The sequence below is a fragment of the Sturnira hondurensis genome, unplaced genomic scaffold, assembly GCF_014824575.4.
Source record: "Sturnira hondurensis isolate 20B ecotype Veracruz unplaced genomic scaffold, ASM1482457v3 Scaffold0022566, whole genome shotgun sequence".
Classification (NCBI taxonomy): domain Eukaryota; kingdom Metazoa; phylum Chordata; class Mammalia; order Chiroptera; family Phyllostomidae; genus Sturnira; species Sturnira hondurensis.
The window spans coordinates 10,136,037-10,152,244 of record NW_028095197.1 but is presented as its reverse complement, the minus strand read 5'-3'; the positions used below and the strand labels follow the sequence as shown (position 1 = coordinate 10,152,244).

The 16,208-nt window shown below is 44.9% G+C and overlaps 1 protein-coding gene across 1 annotated transcript in view; it reads left to right on the top strand.

Annotated features, from left to right (window-relative positions):
• GABBR2 (gamma-aminobutyric acid type B receptor subunit 2) overlaps positions 1-16,208 on the top strand; it is a 337,904-nt gene that overhangs the window by 186,277 nt on the left and 135,419 nt on the right. The window lies entirely within an intron of this gene.

The following is a 16,208-nucleotide window of genomic DNA, read 5'->3' as shown; positions in this document are numbered from 1 at the left end:
TCTCAGTACTGTGACAACTGGGAGGAGGACCTAGGCAGGTTGCTGAAGTCCATACGTTCTCACTAGGGTTTATGAACCCTGCTCTGTTTATCCAGTAGGGCTGTGCGGGAACCAGGCAATAGGGCACATGCAAAAGTGTTTCAAAAGCACACATACTGTTCTCTCTCCGTGTGAGCGTTGTCAAGAACAGGTAATGACAGCCCTGGGGAAGATGGGAGCGTTCATCTCTCAGTGTTCACTGCCAGCCAAAATTCGGTCCACCAGTGCACACAGTGCTTTCCTCTCTTCTCACTGCTCAGATTGCTAAGTTCTGTCCTCTGCCCCAGAGTTGTCACAGACACAGTTTCACTAAGAGAATAAACTGCATGTAAAGTAAAATGCGTATGTATTACTTTTATCCATTATTTTATCTCAATTGGAGCCAACTCTACAAGAATGGTTTACTGATTCGTAAAAAAAAAAAAAAGGCAGACTGTTAGGACATGCTTTGTAAACAACCCATCAGATCGCGCCGGCACCTGAGAGACCCTGGAAAAACACTCTGGTGAGAAAAGGTTGAAAGACATATTTTTATACCAAAATCGATGAGTGTATTAAAAGGTTTTGAGATGCTGAATAATAAGTAGAAACAACTCATTATGTTTCAGCAAGTATTATTATTAAAAGTGTCAAAGCTTGCAGTTTATTAGCAGATACTTGGTCCAAGATACCCTATACTTTAATCTAAAAACTGTAAAATTTGAGAAGACAAAAACGAAGGGGAAGATTCTATGCCAGCAGACAGTGTAATAATTAAACTGAGAGACTTAACGAAAATCAAAGAAGTAAGTGATTACCCAAAAGGTCTGTGAAGCTCAGTGGGGGTGAGAAGGGCCTCAGCCCCCATCCTGGGGAGTGTGGGTGTGACCCCGGGCTGATGAGCTAGGCTGTCAGCTGTGCACAGGAATGCATTTTGGGAGGATCATGTCTTTCAGTGTTCCTTGTAGCAAATATTTTGGCTTTATAACAAACTATGTCCCAGGTTGCTGGCTTTCCTGTTTGATTTTTTTTTACTTGGGGCAGGTGAGGAGGCTGACCTTACCCCTGTGTTGCTACGTCTGTGAATGGGACACCTGGGCGTTCTTCCCAGGGCTGTTCGTCTCACAGTGTGGGCAGCCAACTCCTGGGCCTCCCAGGACGGAGCGATGCCACGGCAGCAGAGGCAGGCTCCTGGCTTAAGGCAGCTCCTAGAATTCCAGGAGACCCTGTCCCTGTCCCCAGAGTCTTTGAGGCAAGAGGCAGCATTACAAGATGATCGAAGTTACACGGGCCAGGCACATCTGAAGCCTTTTGCCTCTTAGAAACAGAGGGCCCTAGGGCTCTCCAAGGGATCGTGGAGACCAGCCTCCCATCAGACGCCCAGATCCTTCCAGCGCCACAGGACTATTTTTCCTTTAATGTCCCTACTGGTCCCTCTGGGCCCACATGGGTCCTTTCAGCAGTGACCGCCTTCCTGGTCCGAACTCGGGTGTGTGTCCCTCCACTTGTAACTCACAGGTTCCATGGCTGGGACTAAGGGCAAAATCGAAGGGAATGCCAAACTCCTCAGTAATCAAGATAAAAAAAAATATTTTAATGCAATTTTTTTTTTTGCTGTTTTTGTTTTATTTATTTATCTTTAGAGGAGAAGGAGAGAGGGAGAGAAACATCAATGTATGGTTGCCTTTTGTGTGTCCCCTGCTGGGAAATGGCCTGCAGGGAACCGGCCTGCAACCCAGGCATGTTCCCTGACTGGGAATCAAACCGCGATCCTCTGGTTCGCAGGCTTGTGCTCAATCCACTGAGCTACACCAGCCAGGGCCTTAGTACAATATTTTTTTAAATTCAAAATTAATGCAGAAAATCCATGATGGACAAAATACCAAAATTTTAAATAGAGACAAGATCCTCAGGCCCGGGATTAGGGTAAACCAAGTGATTTCAGTCACACGATGGCAGGATTGGGTCTTATCTTTATTTAGTATTTTGCTATTTTGTTCATTATAGACTTTCTACATTCATTTTGATTTATTAAAATATTATTTATTTTGGCTACTGAGGGTTTTGGCTCCCTCTTAAATTCTGCACTGAAAGGGAGCACGTTGTTCTCCTCCCCCTGATCCTGGCCTTGAATGAGTTGTCTCGGTCAAGCCCCTTCCTGGGCTGAGCTGTCCTTCGTACTTGCTCCTGGTGAGCACTGTCTCCCCAGGGTGTAGGGCCCAGCACTAATAAAGCATTCCTGTTTGTGGTTTGTCCACGAGCCAAATTCTCCAACCAGTCTTCACAAGGCCATGGTCAAAGGAAGTTCTAGAGAGTTGAGAAATATTTTCTGAATTTGAACTTGCATTTTACATGACTGCTGAGCTGTGGATGGTGGTCAGCAGGGCACAGGCTGCTGGTTGATGCCTGTATTTTGGGGGTTCCTCAGTGTCCATTAAGACAAGCAAACATATGTTGAGCCATCCCAAGTCAACTCACTCTTGCCATCCTCACTATTTACGTATAAAACTAAGGGGCAGAAGGGACACCCTCGAGATCCCTGTAGCAGATTGAATAATGACTGCTAAAAAAACATGTCCATATCCTAACCCTTGGAACTTGTGAATGTGACCTCATTTGGAGAAAAGGGTCTTCTAAGATGTCATTAACTTTAGGATCTTGAGATGAGATTGTCTGTGATAACCTGAGTCCTATCATAGAAGAAAGAAAGAGGGGGATTTGCTGCAGGGAGAAGGTCATTGGAAGGCATAGGCAGAGACTGAAATGATGCATCTGCAAAACAAAGATTGCCCAGGACTGCAGGCAGGCACCCCAGCCAGGAGAGGAGGGGGGCCGGATTCTCCCTCCAAGCCTCCAGGGGGCAGCAACCCTGCCAGCACCCCGGTTTCAGACTTCTGGTCTCGGGACTGTGAGAGTAAGTTTCTGTTGTTTTAAGCCCCCCAGAATGTAGAAGTTTGTTATGGCAGCCACAGGAAATGAATGCAGTCTCCCAGAAGGTACAGGAGAGATCCAGGACTTGAAGCCAGGACTGCCAGTTTCCCGCGCTGTGCACCTTCTACCACGCTGTCCCTCTGGACAGGTGACACACTTAGAAACAGAATGCAGCCAGAGAAGTCCTTTCTGTGAGGTCTCAGTAAGCCCCTGGTGGTGTTACCAAACAAGGGGGGGGCAATACTTGGCCCACCGAGGGATGCCAAAAACTGCTTCAGAAAACAGAAGCCCCTCCTAAGGACGATATACTAATATCTATTGGGCTCTTCTGTCCGCCAACAATTGGAAAGACATCTCTCAATGCCAGAGATTTGTGAAGAGGAAACAAAATGTTTATTTAATGCTATTCAGGCCTAATGCCTTCCTTAAAATATTAAAGTCTTTAAGGGTATACACCTACAAACACACATACACACACAGCGCTCCCTTCTCCCACTATCCCAACTCTGGGTACCGTAAATCAGGAAAAGAGCACACGTCCGTTTTTCAGGTCGCTGGCACGTGAGCTGTGTCGCCTGCCTGTCCAGGCAGGATCTCCAATTAATCCAAAGTCATGTGGCACCTTTCACTGGCAAGAGTTCTTTGTACCAAGTTCCAGTCAAAGTCTCTCCTGCTTTCCAGGCCACTCAGCCAAAGGGAGCACGCCAAAGCCGCATGGGCCTCTTCTACCAAAGCCGCACTCCACCAAAGGCGCATCTTTCTTCTTCACCTGGCCGCAGGGATCTCCATTCTGGCAAAGCTGTGTGGTCTTCCCTTTCACCTGGCCAAGAGGGGGTCTGCACTCTGCTGAAACCACATGGCTCTCTCTCCTAATGGCTACAGGGGTCTACATCTTTCCAAAACAGCGTGGCTCTCCCCCTCACCTGGCCAAGAGTGGGGTCCTCACTCTGCTAAAGCCACATGGCTCTCAAGCAGGGACTGTCTCAGAGAAGCAGCCCCCAATTCCATCCTGGGTAGCAGCCACTCACTTCTCCCTGGCCCAAAACTTGGCCACAGCTATTTAATATATCTATGAAACCAGTTAAAGGTTATAGATATGTTAAATGACCATTCCAGAGGTTAGCTGCAAAACTGTTGCTATGCAAAACAACTCTCAATGGCCCTGCTCCATTTGTCCCTTCCCCCAACTGACACCTGGGGGGTGGGTTGAGGACATCTTAATATTTTCTCCAATATTGCTATACACTTTGAGTTCTGGACACCATTCCAAATCTTTTTTGGGGCCCCGCCTTGGCTGCACCCTGTATCAGTGGTAAGTGGCTAGTAGGAGGACACCGAGAGCTGGCACACATTCTGGCATTCCCACCATTTAATTCAGCTAGTCACGCTCTCTCCCTGGGTCTCAGTATTTTCAACTGAAAACGAGAGATTTGGACCACACAACTCCTGGTGTCCTTTCCTAGCTAGGTTCTCTGTAGTGTTGGGTTATTACAGCAAGCTGTGGTAACACGAACCCATTATAATGTCAAACCCTGGAATCCCCTGAAGATGACTCCTGAGAGAGAAAGTCACCCAGTCAGATGGAACAATTGTCCCCCTTGGATGCATTCTCCAAGGTTCCCTCTTTCACGTGCCCGTCTCCGGGGTCAGGCCGTCCCCAGCTCTCTCCCTGGCAACCAGGAGATCTCTAGTAGGAGGAATAACAAGATCATGGTCTCCCCCCAGAGCACGTTCATCAATCCCTTTCTATTGGAATTTCCAACAATGGAGCAAGTGCAGACCTCCTGGCTTCCCTAGCACAGTCGGAGCTCAGCCTTCCGGAACCTCCGACGACAGCCTCTGGGCACTTGCTTTGGCTCTAATGTCTTGGCTCCTTCTCCTCCTTGAGGTTCCCCCATCACTACTCTCCCCCCTCAAAATGACTCTCTCGTCATGGATGATTTCCAGTGTCAGCTTTCACTTTTCCAAGTCCCATTAGGTCCGTTTCCACAGGTTGTCATTCTGGCCAGGTCTCTCTGGTGACAGCTCAGGCTTGCCTATAAGGACATCTTCCTGATACAGTTCCCCTGCTGAGACACAGAGCTGGGCCAGGCCCCAGATGGAGGTGTTCCCAGGACCCTGGCATCAGTGGGACCTCAGAGGTGGCCCCAACACTCTGTCAAAGGCACAGGCTCGTTCTCTTGAGTTTTATAATGTTTTCTGGCCAAGAAGCTTCTGTGACCATCAAGACGATTCAGCAAAACTGGAGGAAGCACAAATCTGGTGAGCCCTCAACTTAGAGCCGATGACCCATGAGCCGCTACACCCATCTCATTGTCACTGCCATGGGAGCTCTGTGACAAAGATCATGGAGCTTTGAGGGTTGAGGTCGTACAGAAGTATCCTACAAAGTGCTGATACAAAAGAGGTGCTCACCAAATTGCAGTTCTCGCCACTCCCCAGCACGGGAGTCTTGGGGTAGGAAAAAGGAGTACTGAGGGGGATGGCAGGTCTGCAACCCAGAGTTGCGTGAGGCGAGGAATGGCCTAAGGAATCGGGATTACTTTCGGTCTTTCTTAAATAATTGTCTTTGTTTAAGTAGAATGCCCATACAGCCACAAGCCAGATCAGTGAAAAAAGAAAGAAAATTAGTAACAATCCAAAAGCCATCCTTAGGCCCCGTCCCATTCAATACCCATAGTCAGAAGTAACCATTCTGACTTCTATCATTGTACCTATGATTTCATTTAAATAAATTAAATCATGCAGTATATGAGGTCTGTACAGAAAAAGTACTGCCATTATTAATATAAGAATTGTTTGTGCAACATGGATGTAACCTGGCAGCCAAGGAGAGTGGACTGGAATGCATATGTGCGAACAAGGCGGTAGATGCAGTTGAGTGAGCATGTGTGTCCCCTGCGACTTCCGGCTTTTCCCAAAACTAAAATCACCTTTGAAAGGGAAGGGATTTCAGACCATCAGTGAGATCCAGGAAAAGATGACAGGGCAGCTGATGGCGATTGGGAGAACTGTGTGAGGTCCCAAGGTGCCTACTTAGAAGGGGACTGAGGCATCATTGGCTTATGTACAATGTTTCTTGTATCTTCTTCAATAAATGTCTCTATTTTTCATATCATATGGTTGGATGCCTTCTGGACAGACCTTTGTATACTGTTTGGGCCTTTCCTCTTTCACACAGTGTTGTGTGAGTGAGATTGGTTTGTGTAGATATTTATTTTCACTTCTGTATAAGTATTCCACTGTTTGACTATTGTGCATAATGTTGCTTTGAACATCATTGTACATCTCTCAGTAAATACTTTGAAATCCTTTTTCTACAGTAAGTGTTCTGATCTGTCCAGTTACTTTTTTAGTATCCCCAGGTTTAGGGTGGATTAGTCTTGCCAGTCCCTATTCTACCTCACCCTTCCATGGCTCCTATCATCTGTTTTTTCCCACAGTTTTCTTCGATCTACTTTTTTTTACCATAAGCCTTGTACAGGGCATGTGTGAGCAAAAGCAGAGGTGATTGTAGTGCTGGGATTTGTTGATTTTTCTCTTTATTCATGGTGACTTTGCAGCTTTTTTATATTCTCTATCTTCAGTTATTGGTGAGGGTATGTTCTCATATAAAATTTTGCATAAGGCCATTATGTATAGTATAGTTTGGGGACTTTGGAAAGGTTAATTAAACACAGTTTGCATTGTCATCAGCTGCCTGGAAGTCCTCTAAATGGTATTTTTTAATGAACAGAAATTCTTCATCTTAACGAAGCCTACCCCAAAGTCATGAAGATATTTCCTCTTGTCTTTTAGAAGTGTCATTGTTTTACCTTTCACGTTTTGATCTACAGTCAACCTGGAGTTGATTTTCTGTATGGTGTGACGTAGGGATCAAGATTCTTTTTCATCCTTTCTTTTTCATATGGATATCTAATTGATCCATTATCAGTTATTGAAAAGTCACCTTTTCCCACACTGTGGTGCCTTATTTCCTTTATCGTAAATCAAATGACTACATATAACTGTTTCCATTTCTGTAATTTATTTTCTCTTCCATTTGTTTGTCTGTTTTTCACCAAAACACCTTTGCCTTAATTACGATAGCTTTATAGTAAGTCTTGATAACTGTTATACTTAATAAGGCCTCCCTCTTCTTTCATAGCTGTTCTGTTTTTGTGTGCAGTTGTGAATCAGGTTATCAAGTTACACACACATACACACAAACCCACTCTGGTTTTTGTTGGAATTTTGTTGAATCTGTAGATTAATTTAGGGAAAACTGACATCTTAATATTAGAGAGTCTTCTGATCCACAAATTTTGTATATCCCTACATTTACTTAGACGGTCTTTAATTTCTGCCAAGAATATTTTATAACTATCCTTGTAGAGCCACACACATTTTATTTGTTTTTTTTTTTCTGGGTATTTGGTATGTTTTGGTGAGTATGTGTTCAAGTGACCACTGAGTGCCTACTTAGGGCTAAAATTTCTGAGTTAAAAGATTTGCATATGTTTGGCTTTAGTAGACACTGCAAAATAATTTCTAAAGTGGTTGCACCAATTTACACACTCACCAACAGTGATTGAGAGTTCCAGTTGATTTGTATGCTCACCTACATTTGGTATTACCAGGTTTTTAATTTTAGCCAGTCGGTGGGTGTGTAGTTTTAATTTACATCTCCCTGATGACCAATGAAGCTGGGCATCTTTTCATATCTTTATTGGCCATTTTGATATTCTCTTTCATAAACTGCCTATTCAGGGCTTTGCCCATTATTCCACTTGGAGTCTCTGCCTATTTCTTATTGATCTGTAAAAATTCTTTTTATATTCTGTATATAAATTTTTGGATGGTTTATTTATATCTTCTCCCATTCTGTATTTTATCTTTTCACTATCTTAATGATGTATTTGATGAACAGAAATTCTTTTTAATTTTTATCCTCACCCAAGGACATTTTTTCATTGCTTTTAGAGAAAGAGGAAGGGAGAGAGAGAAACATCAAGGTGAGAAAGAAACATTGATTGGCTGCCTCCCGTATATGCCCTGACCAGGGACTGAACCTACCACCTAGGTATGTGCTCTGACCGGGAATCAAGCCACAACCTTTCAGTTATGGGACAATGCTCCAACCAACTGAGCCACGTTGGCCAGGGCTGAGAACAGAAATTCTTCATTGTTATGTCATCCAGTTTATTAGTCTTCTTTATGATTAGTGTATGTGTGTCCCATAGAAGCATCTTTGTTCAGTCAAGCTCATGAAGGTATTTTCCTGTCTTGTCTTTTAGAAGTTGTGTTTTACCTTTCACATTTAGATAGGGAACCCACATGGAATTACTTTTCTGTATGGTCCGAGATAAGACCAAGATTAATTTGTTTCAGTATGGATAACCAATTGATTTGGGACCATTTGTCCTCCCCACCACCTGTGCTATCACAGTCACCCTTGTCGGAAATTGAATGACTATATCTAGGCCCATTTCTGGGCCTTCTGTTCTCCATTGGTCTACTTGCCTATCTCTTAACCAACACCATGCTGTCCTGATAATTGAAGCTTTATAGTAAGACCAGACACCTGGTAGTGTAAGTCCTTCATCCTGTTGTTCTTCTTTAAGACTTTCCTGGATGTTTTGGCTCTGATGTAATTTTTCCCTGAGAGCTACTCACATATTTACATTTTCTATTACTTTTCATTCCTCCCTGCATTTCTGTTCTTGTTTATGATCATTTTCTTTCTGTCTAAGGAACTCTTCTTGGTCTTTTTTTTTTTTTAATTTACTGTGTTTGTTGGAGACAAATCCTCTCAGTTTCTGTTGTCTGAAATGTTCTTTCACCTTTAATTTTTAGACCTATGTTAACTAGGTGTAGAATTGTAGATGATCTATTCTATTATTTTCTTTCATCCCTTTAGGATGTTACTTTATTGGCTTTCAGCTTTCATTGTTTCTGTTAAGTCAGCTGTCAAGCTTCTGGTTGCTCTTTGGAAGTGAATTGATCCTTTTTCTTTTTTTTCTTCTGGCTGCTTTAAAAAGTTTTGTTTTTGCTTTGGTCTTCAGCAGTTTTATAATGCTTTGCTTCAGTGAGTCTTTCTGTGTGTGTTTATGTTGCTTGGAGTTCACAGAGTCTTATAGAACTTCATGAATCTGTGAGTTGATGTGTGTTTGGGGAAATTGAAAGATAATAGTGCTTTAAATGCTGCTTATGCCTATTCTCTCGTCCCTAACATTCCAGGATACCAATTATACATGGTGGTAGTTACACATTTTCAACATTGCTTATGTTCATTTCCTATTTTCTATCCTTTTTTTCTCTCTTTACTTCAGTGTGAGTATTTACTACTAAACTTTCTTCCAGTTCACTAACCTATTTTCTGCTGTATCCGATATGATTCTTCATTCATTTATTGAGTTCTCATTTTCAAGTATTTTACTTTTGATTTTTCAAATTTCCATTTTATTTTTCTTTCATAACTCCCAGTTTTCTGCCGATAGTCTAAATCTTCTCATCTGTTTTTAAACATACAAATCATGCTATTTTAGAGCTCATATCTAGTAACTTTCAAGATTTGGATCACATGTGGGTCTATGTCTAGTTTCTGCTTTTCTTCTTTTCCAAATTACTTACTTTACTTCCTTTCTTTTTGTAATTATGCAGTCTTATCTCCTAGTACACAGGGTAAATTTGATTAACTGATATGGATATGAAAATCTGTGGAGGCTACAGATGGTGTTATCTTTCTCCAGAGAAGATTTATTTGTCTTCCAGCAGGCAGCTAGGATAGGGGCAGATCACTTTAATCCAATCAGTAATTGAGATGATTCAGGCTTGGTTTTAGCTTTTGTAAGGCCTGTCCTATTTTGCTTTGCCCTTATTTCTGGTGTTTGTCTTTCAGCGTCCTCAGCTGAAATCCTAGGGTGTTTACTGGCCCTGCAGTCCAACTTGAGCCTTTCTGACACTCAGAAACTCTGAAGACTCCTGCTCCTTTGCTTAGCAGCACCACTTTTTGCTTGGCTTCTCAGCCTCTTGCTTCAGGCAGCTTAGTTATTATCAGCAAATACTTCAAATGCAAATGTCAGTCTGAATACGGGGCTCACTTTTTTGTTTCCTTTTCCTCCCAGACCTTGGCAACTACCAGCCTTCTGCTTGGCTCTCCCTAAACTACAGGATTTATGCTCCCCCTTCTCTGGGGAACTGCCCAAAACTCTGATTGAGTGGTTCCTGTTTCTGCAACGAGCCTTCAAGTTATCAGATGCTTCAAGGGAAAAGAGCAAAGAATGTTGGGCTCTTCTCAAAGCATGTCTCCTCTCTCCAGAATCTTGGCTCCTCCAGTCCTGGATGTCCTGGTTGCTTTCTGAGGCCTTTGAATATCTCTTTTTCTATTTTACTCTGCTTTTCCGAGCTTTCTTCATAAGAGCTTTGGTCTGACATAAGCTATCTCTTCATAGTCAGGGTAGAAGTCTGAATCGAGACTATTTCACTTAAAAAGAGAAGGGCCTATGGAGAATGGGGTATGCATGTCACTCACTGTCTTCAGCTCTTAGAGGCGCTGTAAGGAAGAGCAGCTATTTATTGTGGCCTCACAGGAAGATGTACCCGGCTGAATAGAAGTTACAGGGAGGTAGATGTGAACTCGGCATCCAGAAGGATAGTCCCGTAGACATCAAGAATCCCTCCAGCCCTGGCTGGTGTAGCTCAGTGGATTGAGCGCAGGCCTGCGAACCAGAGGATCATGGTTTGATTCCCAGTCAGAGCACATGCCTGGGTTGCAGGCCAGTTCCCAGCAGAGGACCCACGAGAAGCAACCATACATTGATATTCTCTCCCTCTCTCCTTCCCTTCCCCTCTAAAGATAAATTAATAAAATCTTAAAAAAAAAAAAAGAATCCCTCTAGTGGAAGGTTGCTGTTGAGAAGATCCAATAATCAGTTTATAGAAGGGACTTAATCCGCAGTAACCGATTTGTGTATTATTGAAATCCTCAAAGGTGTTTAGAAGTCCAGATGCCTGGGCTACCTCACAGACACACTGAAACAAAGTGCAGAGCCCTGACACCTGCCTCTTGATCAAGGTCCCAGCCTGGCGCACAGCCTGGCATGGAGGGACCGTGGACTAAATGGGACTCTGCGATACCAACACCTTACCAGGAATTCCAGGGAGAGACTCGGCCAGTTTTAGAGCTGTGGAGGGAACAGGGTAAGGGGGTGGCTGTTGGAGAGGTGTCCTTCCCCTCCCCCTCTCCTCTGTTCAGTCTGTGAGGCCCCTTCCTCCAAAAGCAACATTTAGTCAACCTCTGGGGTAGCAAGCCTGTGTGGGCCAGCCTGGGAACCCAACCACTATTTATAACAGGGTTTCCATGGGAAATTATGTCCCAAGATCCAACAACTGCCTTTCAGAAATAAGCTGGAACACAACCTGTCAGTAAGTGGGACAAGCTATATAAAGTTATTTTCTCAGAAACTTTCAGCATCTCATACACTTGACCTCAGACAATGGATAATTAATCAGCTTTCTGGGTTGGCTTTGCAGTGAAAGAAGTTCTCCCATCCTGAATAGTGGGAGACCTGCTTCAAGAACAACTATTGCTTGTTCTCAGACAATTGTGCCTTCCCGCTGTCCTTGTTTTGCCCAAGGGAGATTGGTGCTGGCCTCACCTGGGCAGTGATGAATGGCCTGGGACAGAAGGAGGTGGCAAGAACTCCAGCTGGGTGCTTGCACAGACCAGGAGAATGAGGTCACCTCTCAGGGTTTAGCTACCTCTGAGTCTGGTTCCAAGGACTCTGCCTGCAGAAGAGGCAAATAGCCATATTTCCAGTGTTCTCCACCCTTCCTCTGCCCTTGTTCCTGGAACGAAGAACAGTGTTTGAGGTAGAAAAGATACAGATTCATAAGTACACATGTGAAAAGGATCTGCAGGGGCTTGTGTTGGCCCCAAGGTCAAATTGAATAAACAATATGATCTCAATCCCCCTAGCATCCCCACAAAAAAAGAAAACCTCAATAAGTTACATTAAGGAAGTTTTAAAATGGCACTCATACCTCCTGGTGAGATGACACCCAGGTCCGGACTCCTGACTAATTTAAGAGGGTCACAGAAGCCATGAAGGATGCCCCAGCAGCACGTCCTGGCCGAGAACGTAAGAGGTCTGCAGACATCATCCAAGTGGAATCATGAGGTTGACCAAATGGGACTCAAAGACAGACTCCAGCAACTGAGACGCCTCTGCATGCATGGGAAAGAACTCACAGGAGCAAAATCCAGGAGGAAAGAAATCAAGGGGACCTCGTCCATTTTAGGCCTAAAACAGTTAATTAAAGAAAGACACATTCAAATAATTTTAGTACTTTTCAAATAGCCAGTGGCTGAATTAACCAGAAATCTATTCACATTGCAGTTAAACATCAAAGAAAAATATAGCCAAATAGTAAAAGGTAGAAAAATAACAAGGGTGCATTAAAACAAAACATTAAAGGAATGACTACCACCATGGCAACAGGGCATTAAACAGCAGTGCACTTAAGAAATAAAAATCATAAAAGGGACTCACTATAATCATTAACCAGAGAAATGCAAATTAAAAGTAAGAGGAGATATACTTTTAGCCTAACAAACTGACAATGACTTTTAAAATTAAAATACCTGTTGTTATCAAAGAGACAGGGAATTGGGCATTTTCACACCCAGTGGAATTTTAACTTTTCATGTTTGAAGAGAATAAATTAGCTCTATATATGTGTGAATATTATTTAAGTTTTGTATCCCGTTTGCCAGCAATTATACTTTGGGGAATGTATTTTGAAAAAACATAATTATCCGTGTGTATTTAGAAAATTTAGAAAATTTAGAAAATTTTATCCGTGTGTATTTTGCCTTTTAGGCAAAGGCATTCTTTTATGCAAAGAATGCCTTTGCCTAAAAGTCCAATAATTGGAAGCTGCTAAGGAAGTACAGGCAGGCTGGGCACACCTGGAGGACCGTGGACCCCAGGCTCTGGCACCGCCTTGGGGTCTCCAGGGCGTTCCATCAGGTGACCGTGCAGCTGCCAGAGCCCATGCTCACGTCCTGGGCCTTTACTCTTAATAGCAGTGGCTGATATTCATAGGTGCCTTCCATGTCCTGGACCCTGGACTGGGCACTTTGCATGCTTCATCTCACCTCATGTCACCCAATAAGGGAGGACATGGGACTTGGGGAGACAGGACCCACCTCAGGTCATAGTTGGCAACTCACAGAGCTGGGGCTGGAGGGCAGGATGGCCTGCTTCCACACCCCATGTCCTCATCACATGGCCGGGCTCTTGTCTCTGTTCCTGAGAGGAGACTTCTGGGTCACTCAGTCCAACCTCCTCGTTTTTCAGAGGGAGAAACCGAAACTTAGAAAGGGTCTCTGATGCAAATTAAAACCACAGTGAGACACCACTCACACCAGTCAGAACAGCCATCATCAACAAATCAGCAAACAACAAGTGCTGGCGAGGTTGTGAAGGAAAGGGAACCCTTGTGCACTGCTGGTGAGAATGCAGACTGGTGCAACCACTGTGGAAAGTAGTATGGAGTTTCCTCAGAAAACTGAAAATAGAACTACCTTCTGGCCCAGAGATCCCACAGCTGGGATTAAACCCCAAGAATCTTGAAACACCAAATCAAAAGAACCTGGGCACCCCAATGTTCATAGCAGCATTATTTACAATAGCCAAGTGTTGGAAGCAATCTAAGTGCCCATCAGTAAATGAGTGGATCATTTACTGTGGTACAGTGGTACATTGTACCAAAAAACTATGGTACATTTACACAATGGAATTCTATGCAGCAGAGAGAAAGAAGGAATTCCTACCCTTTGTGACAACATAGATGGATCTAGAGAGCATTATGCTAGGTGAAATAAGCCAGGCGGTGAAAGACAAATACCATATGATCTCACTTGTAAGTGAAACCTAATTAACGAACAAACAAATAAGCAAAATAGAACCAGAGACATGGAAAAAAGGAAGAAACTGACAGTGACCAGAGGGGAAGGGAAGGGGAGGAGGATAACGGGGGAAAGAAGAGGAAGGAACTAGTCAAGGAACATGTATGAGTGACCCATGGACATGACAACAGAGTGGGGGCTGACTGGGAGTGCAGGTTGGGCAGGGCAGGGAAGAGCAATGGGGGAAAATTGGCACAACTGTAATAGAACAACAATAAAAAGTAGACAAATAATAGGGGGTGAAAGGGTCTCTGTGGGTGTTGGGTTGGGTTCTGGTGATACCTCAGTGATCAAGACAGCATCCCTGAGCCCAGGGAGCTTAATTCTAGCTGTGGGGAGGAAGGCCGGAACAGCAGACAATAAGCAAGTGAACCCGTAAGTAGGAAAATTACAAACATGAGAAGTACAGGAGAGAAGAGAAAACCAGGGGCTAGAGAACACCTGGGGTGAGAATGCCAGGGCTTTAGAAAGGATGGGTCCGGAAGCTGTCCCCAAGAAGTGACAAGTGTTGGGCCGAGAATATCGTGCAAAGATCTGGGGAAGGAGCTTTCTGGCAGAGGAAACAGCTAGTGCAGAAGCCCCGAGGTGCAAACAAACCTGATATGATCGAAGGACCCCCAAAGGGTACAAGAAAGAGCCCCCTAAAGGACTTTTTCTGCTCCCTCAGGAGGAGTGAAATGGTGAGGGGTGACTGCAGAAGGCCAGCCCAGGGGTGTGCAGGGGCAGGGCGGGCCACAGTGCTGGACGAAGCCTTGGTTTGGAGAGAGGTTCTGCCGTGTACTTGGGCCAAGCAAGGAACAGAATGTGCAAGGCTGGCCGGGATGCGCTTCTGAGGAAAACTTTAGCAGGGACGCAACCTGAGTCATCCAGCAGGACCTGAAACAAAGAGGAGGTGGACCCGTTGTGGGGTCACCAGCATTCACCCTTGGTCGAGCAGAAATCCTCGCCTGGAAGGCCCACAGTCTTGGCCGTGCCCGGGCAGCTGTGAGTGCCCGCACTCTGTCTAGTGCCTTGGGCCAAGGGCAAGAGACTTGGGCTCCTGCCCCAGGACCACCCAGCGTTCAATGGCTCAGCTCCACCACCCTCCTGTGCACCAGGCCTGGCCCCAGACAACTTGGGGTGGTTCTCAAAAAGCAGTTATGCCCTTTCAAGTCAAAAATGAGTGAATAACAGAGATGGCATTGCACCAGTCTAGCAACATGCGTGTGTGTGTGTGCGCATTCTCACACCCAGACACAAGCTGTGCGACCTTGGGCAAATGTCTGGACCTCTCTGTGCCTCAGGCTGCAGAGGTGAGATATATGGGACCACATCTAAGGACCCTTCCCCGTATAAACTGACAGTGAATTGATGGTGTCTACATGTAATTTGTCCCCAAAGAGGATGTTTCCAAAGACTAAACCGTGGGCTCTGAGCCCTTTCTGGGAGAGGGGTTCAGTCATGGTTTGAGAACAGGTCATGCAGAGGCCAAGGGTAATGGGTTCCCTGCAGCAGCATTCAAATGGATGTGAAAGCTTCTGGGCCTAGAGAGAAAAGGTGTTTTCAGTACTTTGAGACCACAGTCGAACGTAATATCACCAATGAAATTTAGTTCTGAAATTCAGTTCAATGGGAGAAAAGAATTCTTCTTTTTCATTGCTGAGTTATTACCAGACCCTGCTGTACTGTGGAATAGGAAAGAGGAGAGTATGATGTAAGGTCAGAGCAGCCCTTGCCCCTGGGCCCCTGGGCCCGTGCTCTGAGAGGGCCTTGCTCAGGCCACATGGAGCTCAGAATCCACAAGGCCACCAGGGTATGCCCAGCCTGTACCTCTTTCCTTCCTAGACCACGCCCTGAATTCCCTGCCCAAGTGGCTGGAGCCACTTCTGGTGCCAGGGAATCTCTTGCCTGGGCCAACCTCTTAAGGGTGAACCACTCCTCTGCGGGGGCAAAGGGCTGCTGATCCTGGAAGGCAGGGAGGTGTGTGTGAATGGAGCTGGCTGAGCTGCCGGGGTGGACCACGGAGCAAGGCCAGCTCTCCTTGCACTGCCAGGTCCAGCTGGAAGCTCTGAGGAGCCCTACAATTAGGAAGATATATTTCTTATCATGGGGAGGTAGAAAAGATTTTATTGGTCAGTGTGTTGGTCTACCTATAATTTACATCTTTACACATAGGCTGTGGGCCTCCAGTGGTACTCTGGCCCCAGGCCCTACAAATATCAGGGGAGACCCTGGTTAGGGTTCATGATTCTTTCACCCTAACTTTGCCAGATACCAGTGTTCAAATCTCAGCCCTGCCACTTGCAGGCTCGGTGGTGCTAGGCAA